The sequence below is a fragment of the Macrobrachium nipponense genome, chromosome 34, assembly GCF_015104395.2.
Source record: "Macrobrachium nipponense isolate FS-2020 chromosome 34, ASM1510439v2, whole genome shotgun sequence".
In the NCBI taxonomy this organism is placed as follows: domain Eukaryota; kingdom Metazoa; phylum Arthropoda; class Malacostraca; order Decapoda; family Palaemonidae; genus Macrobrachium; species Macrobrachium nipponense.
The window spans coordinates 65,493,919-65,501,418 of NC_061095.1; positions in this window are offsets into that span (position 1 = coordinate 65,493,919).

Consider the following 7,500-nt stretch of genomic DNA (forward strand, 5'->3'; position numbering starts at 1 on the left):
TCAACAGATCCATAGCATTTGATGACAAAGCAAAATGCGAAGGAATAAGAAGTAAAAGGAATAACGGAGGTTATCCGAAGGTAATTTCGGAGTCTTGCTTATTCTAAGTACCAGCAATAAACAGCGAAATATCCCCAATAAAGGAACAACAACGAAGAGGAAGGCCTCATGATATCGGCTTTCCATTCTCTGACCAACTTCATTGCTGTGTTTATCCTGCCGTCAGGCTGTTCTTTATGAAGGTGAGGTTTTAGCCTTTTCTCTTGATTGAGGTGTGTGTAATCTGTCACGATAAAGGCCAAAGAGTTTTAATAACATGACTAAAAGTTATGACACAAATAAGAAGCCTGGTATCTACTATGCGTTTACCTTGAATGCAGGAGTGACCGGTTTGCGGTATACATGTACAGTGATGCTCAATCTCATGCGACATGACTCCATAAGATTTCGTTCAAAATCCACTAACTAGCAACCTAGCCTGCTCCATATTTATCTATTATTTCAATGCGGAAACGCGATTATTGCATACAATATGGACAATATGTTTCATAAGAGTGAAATCTGTCATATATGTCATAACTGTAGGAAAATGTCACGTGTAGCAAATTTCAGAAAAAACTCTTCGAAACATTTTCAAAACTTTCGTTCACACATCGCTGAAGCATTTGACCAAAATGAATTCGTCATCAAGCATCAGTTCAAATGTTAAATAAAAAAAAACGAAAAATATATTGTCATAACATTCATAATGCTTCTAAAGCCAGCATAAAACTTGAAATAGTCCTATTTGATTGTTTTTTGCACCTCAATGCTGAAAAATATATAAATATGTATATACAAAAGTAGAATGCGCCCACCGATATCAACATGTGAGCGGATGGAGCGTGTGTGAGTATATCATTTGTGTCGGTGCAACAACCACTACCCCGGTGTAACATAAGTAGGATCCACACTGAGCAGCGACAACGAAATTATCTTGAAAACACTTATTTACTTATGTATTAGAGGAATATTTGGATTTTCATACATAATAAATTGCTATAATTCTTGAATATTTAAAAAACAAATTATGGCATACTAGTAAATATTCGCCCATGCAATTATTCTTTTGTCAAAGCCAAGATATTGTTCTTAGGCCTAGGTGTTAGATTTCTTTACTTTACAATTAACAGTCACATCTCTCTATTAACAATTTCTGGCCGAAAGCAAATGAGTTATCTACACATTCTTGTTCTTCAAGAGACCTTATGAAAGGATAAATTATACACCAAAAGCGAGGAGAAGGACTTTTAAGAAAATAATATTTTAAACCAGTTGAAAAACAAGTGTCCTATACGCCTTGATATTAATACTTATGATGTTTCGATTAATAGTCATCTTCTCCATATAATCAAAATCATCATCTTATATTCCTCAAAGAACAGGTAATCTCTACAAATAAAAACATTAGTAACATTACATCTCATAAGGCTTAGATTATTCTTTTAGGCCTATAAATCCTTTTGCAACATATAGGCAGTATAAACGCAGAAACCAAAACTTCAACATTCAAAGAAATCTGGTTGTAATTCATATTCCTGTTGTATTCGTAAAAAAAACAGATAATCTCTACAAATAAATTCATTAATAACAGATTATATCTCAGAAGGTTTAGATTATTTTTTTAGACCTATAAAACATTTTGCAACATACAGCCGAAAGCTTCAACATTCAAAGAAACTTGTTTTAAATCATATTCCTACGTTTGAAAATGTTGTTATGACTGTTGAGCTTATTAGGTCTACTATCAATGCAGCAGACGTAGTTATGTTCACCAGTCCGAGGAGCATGTTAGGTGTGTCTTTCATTGATGGCACAGCTAACCATATCACACCGCATTTTGAACTTAGCAGCGTAAAAAAATAAAATAAGTTCAAATCACACAGGTTACGAATTATACCAATGCATAAAAGGGATCGTATTTATATAACCATAAGGAAAATAGGGCTAGCTGTGAATTCACAAACTTTTCGACATGAATGACGTTAGAAAAAAGTATAACACTACTTGGCCACATCACGTTGAGTCTGCGAATCTGGACGATACAAAAAAGAATCATGTCGCATGAGATTTGAGCACCACTGTACATTACACATCTAGTTCATATCAGAGACCAGAGACCCTCACAGGAATCTTGGACTCTGCAAAGTTCACTTGAGCAAATTAAATTTTTTTTTTTATTTTTTTTTCGAACCAATAAAAGCGGAACAGAAACTCGATACCTGTAGTTGGAGCGTTTGTACACAGACGAACTTTTACGGAATCTGACGATACGTCTGAAACTTCTTCTAATTCTTGTTCAGTTGCATCAAACTCCCTTTTAGGTAAACGGAAGCTCATTTTGTAAGTAAACATTCAAAGCATCTGAGGCGATTTAAGTTTAATAAGAAAAGAAGAAATTAGGGCAAGAAAGTTTAAACAAACATAATGTTTATCTAAGAAGCAGGTTTCCGTTGCGTCTACTCGAAAGGTGTATGTATTTCATTGTTGATTGAATACATGTATTTTTCCATGTGATATGGTGTTTAATTGTTCTGAAGGGGAAAGATTCTGAAACATTTGATTTCAATCGTATTCCCCCTCCCCCCATCGGTTTTTTTTATTGTTCTTTGAATCCAGGACCGGTAAAAGAAAAGTAAAAAAATAAATAAATAAATAAAAAAAGAGGAAGAAGTTGCCTCTTTTCTGAAGCCTCAACATCAGCCTACTTTGGAGGCTCCTCAACAGAGCCTCATCCTTAGACCTAACCTAAAGGGAGTTGGAGAGGTTGGACAGCGAGATAAAGGGATCAGAAAATAAAGGAGACGAAGTCCGAGGATTTAAAGGTGGAACTGGAAGGAAAAAAAATACCATTTACCCAAAGAAGTAATAGTTAGAGGCGTTGGACAGCAAGGCCGAAAGAAGAATAGGGAATGGAAGTCAAGTAAGAGGCTAAAAGTGGATGCAGCAGCTAGGGGCCGTCTGGAAATGAAAGAGAGAGAGAGAGATTAACCAGTCGACGCAGAAACCTAAAACTTCCTCGAATGACCATAAATATGACGATTCCTCTTTCCAATGACCCGAATTTAGGGGATGAACTTTCAGTTTCAGTGAATAATTCAACTTCGTTATTCACTCGTCTTCATCACATGGAAAAAATACATGTTATTCAATCAACAATGAAATACATACACCTTTCGAGTAGACGCAACGGAAACCTGCTTCTTAGATAAACATTATGTTTGTTTAAACTTTCTTGCCCTAATTTCTTCTTTTCTTATTAACTAAATCGCCTCAGATGCTTTGAATGTTTACTTACAAAATGAGCTTCCGTTTACCTAAAAGGGAGTTTGATGCAACTGAACAAGAATTAGAAGAAGTTTCAGACGTATCGTCAGATTCCGTAAAAGTTCGTCTGTGTACAAACGCTCCAACTACAGGTATCGAGTTTCTGTTCCGCTTTTATTGGTTCGAAAAATAATTTAAGCTCAAGTGAACTTTGCAGAGCAGATTCCTGTGAAGGGTCTCTGGTCTCTGATATGAACTAGATGTGTAATGTACAGTGGTGCTCAAATCTCATGCGACATGATTCTTTTTGTATCGTCCAGATTCGCAGACTCAACGTGATGTGGCCAAGTAGTGTTATACTTTTTTCTAACGTCATTCATGTCGAAAAGTTTGTGAATTCACAGCTAGCCCTATTTTCCTTATGGTTATATAATACGATCCCTTTTATGCATTGGTATAATTCGTAACCTGTGTGATTTGAACTTATTTTATTTTTTTACGCTGCTAAGTTCAAAATGCGGTGTGATATGGTTAGCTGTGCCATCAATGAAAGCACACCTAACATGCTCCTCGGACTGGTGAACATAACTACGTCTGCTGCATTGATAGTAGACCTAATAAGCTCAACAGTCATAACAACATTTTCAACGTAGGAATATGATTTAAAACAAGTTTTCTTTGAATGTTGAAGCTTTCGGCTGTATGTTGCAAAATGTTTTATAGGTCTAAAAAAATAATCTAAACCTTCTGAGATATAATCTGTTATTAATGAATTTATTTGTAGAGATTATCTGTTTTTTTTACGAATACACAGGAATATGAATTACAACCAGATTTCTTTGAATGTTGAAGTTTTGGGCTGCGTTTATACTGCCTATATGTTGCAAAAGGATTTATAGGCCTAAAAGAATAATCTAAGCCTTATGAGATGTAATGTTACTAATGTTTTTATTTGTAGAGATTACCTGTTCTTTGAGGAATATAAGATGATGATTTTGATTATATGGAGAAGATGACTATTAATCGAAACATCATAAGTATTAATATCAAGGCGTATAGGACACTTGTTTTTCAACTGGTTTAAATATTATTTTCTTAAAAGTCCTTCTCCTCGCTTTTGGTGTATAATTTATCCTTTCATAAGGTCTCTTGAAGAACAAGAATGTGTAGATAACTCATTTGCTTTCTGGCCAGAAATTGTTAATAGAGAGATGTGACTGTTAATTGTAAAGTAAAGAAATCTAACACCTAGGCCTAAGAACAATATCTTGGCTTTGACAAAAGAATAATTGCATGGGCGAATATTTACTAGTATGCCATAATTTTGTAAATATTCAAGAATTATAGCAATTTATTATGTATGAAAATCCAAATATTCCTCTAATACATATAAAGTAAGTGTTTTCAAGATAATTTCGTTGTCGCTGCTCAGTGTGGACCTACTTATGTTACACCGGGTAGTGGTTGTTGCTCGACACAAATGATACGTCACACACGCTCCATCCGCTCACATGTTGATATCGGTGGGCGCAATTCTACTTTTGTATATACATATTTATATATTTTTCAGCATTGAGGTGCAAAAACAATCAAATAGGACTATTTCAAGTTTTATGCTGGCTTTAGAAGCATTATGAATGTTATGACAATATTTTTCGTTTTTTTTTATTTAACATTTGAACTGATGCTTGATGACGAATTCATTTTGGTCAAATGCTTCAGCGATGTGTGAACGAAAGTTTTGAAAATGTTTCGAAGAGTTTTTTCTGAAATTTGCTACACGTGACATTTTCCTACAGTTATGACATATATGACAGATTTCACTCTTATGAAACATATTGTCCATATTGTATGCAATAATCGCGTTTCCGCATTGAAATAATAGATAAATATGGAGCAGGCTAGGTTGCTAGTTAGTGGATTTGAACGAAATCTTATGGAGTCATGTCGCATGAGATTTTTGGAGCATCACTGTACATGTATACCGCAAACCGGTCACTCCTGCATTCAAGGTAAACGCATAGTAGATACCAGGCTTCTTATTTGTGTCATAACTTTTAGTCATGTTATTAAAACTCTTTGGCCTTTATCGTGACAGATTACACACACCTCAATCAAGAGAAAAGCTAAAACCTCACCTTCATAAAGAACAGCCTGACGGCAGGATAAACACAGCAATGAAGTTGGTCAGAGAATAGAAAGCCGATATCATGAGGCCTTCCTCTTCGTTGTTGTTCCTTTATTGGGGATATTTCGCTGTTTATTGCTGGTACTTAGAATAAGCAAGAACTCCCAAATTACCTTCGGATAACCTCCGTTATTCCTTTTACTTCTTATTCCTTTCGCATTTTGCTTTGTCATCAAATGCTATGGATCTGTTGAGATGCAGGGGATGGGCGTATATATATCAGGTCGTTTTCCCCTAGTATGAGTCTCTTATGAATTATGATAACAAATCTTCAGGTTCGCCTATAAGGTCCATTAAATGTGTCCGTTTTGGAATGACGATGCTGGCGTTTATCATACGTTCGTTTCTTAATTATAAAATAATACAGCCTGGGATTTTGATAAATATATACATATTATCGACTACTTTGAATATTTAGTTTCACAATAAATACATCGAATTGAAGACAGCTCACCATATCGAAGTAGTAAGGATTGGCACGATGAAGAATGTGAACCATCTTAACTATTTTCTAGAAAAAAAAATTCTAAAATATTAGAAAGTTCTGATAAAAGACAAAGCTTAAAATATTTTTCCAAGATTCTTTCAGCTTCCTTAAGCCTTCAATCTGTGGTACGGGCTTCCCCAGAAAGGTAAATAAATAAATAAAAGAGAAAAAAGGCAGAAGAGTTTGTCACATTCTTTTTGAAGCAAAGAACGATCTTGTTGGTGTCTCTTTTAAAGAGATTTTCCGCCTTGGCTATTTGGAGCAGAGTCGATAAGATTCTCCTTCGAGGAGGTCAAAGCAAGTTTTGGAGTTCCACCAGCAAGGACCTCCTGGGAAAAGGAGGCTTTAGTTTTAGGAGGAAAATATTTGCAGAGAAAGCGTTAGGTCCTTATCAGTTTTCGCTTCTCTGGAAACTGTAGACATCCAGTATTTTTTTTTATTTTATTTTGGATATCAATGTCAAACTATTTACTAATGTTCATTTTCTACGGTTCCCTTATAAATTATTTAAAGGATTCCTTAAATACACCAAACTCTCTCTCTGTCTCTCTCTCGCTCTCTCTCTCTCTCTCCTTCTCTCAGTTATCCCAGTCATATACCAACCGATGATATCAGTTTCAAATTTTTCAGTTCTGTAACAGCAGTAGGGCCTTAGCAATATCTGCACCTACCTCGTAGCATCTAGCATTGCTCACTACTTCTAACTTTCCATGTGACTTGTTTTCCTCATAAAATTGAAACTTTCGATTTTTGGAAACTTATTTTGAGTCTTTGAAATTTTGGGAATAATCTGTAGAAATATGAGTCTATTATGAATGAACTTTAATGAAAGCAAAGGCATAAGATTGACTATGTTATGCCAGTTTTGATAATAAGAGAGAATAATGTTAGTTTCGCTATTCATAACAAAAGCAGCGCGGAGATTTCAGCTTAAATGGTATTTCTAGTGAATCCCTTGATGCTCGCTGTCTTGTCCCTTAAGGTGAAGTAAGGGGAGAAGAAACGGGGAAGGTGGGGTTGGGTGACCATTTGAAATGTAATTTCACCCTTTGTGTAGGATCTGCCTTTGTTTGTGTCCCGTCCATTACACGACACACAAACAAACGCTTCCAGCATTGAGTTCTGTTCCTTCTGATTCCTCGAGATTTTTTCTTCCTCCTCTTCTCTTTGTTGCTTTCCTTCGTCCGTCTAAACTGGAAGAGAGAGAGAGAGAGGAGAGAGAGAGAGAGAGAGAGAGAGAGAGAGAGAGAAGGTCTCAGGAAATAATAATGTTCGTTCAAAGTCCCATTCCATAAAGATCTGGACACTTAACACTTCTCAGAAACATCGTATTACTGAATGAAGAAAACAAACTTTGCATTTCCATTAATCTGCAAACTATAAACAAAACCAAAGTCTTCGATACGATTCCAGAAAGTCGTGAGACCAGAATTAGTGTTGTGGAACTTCTTACTTTACTGGAAGTCATGATACCTTCTAATTACCGAGTGATGGCGGTCGTTGTGCTAAAGTGTTCGAC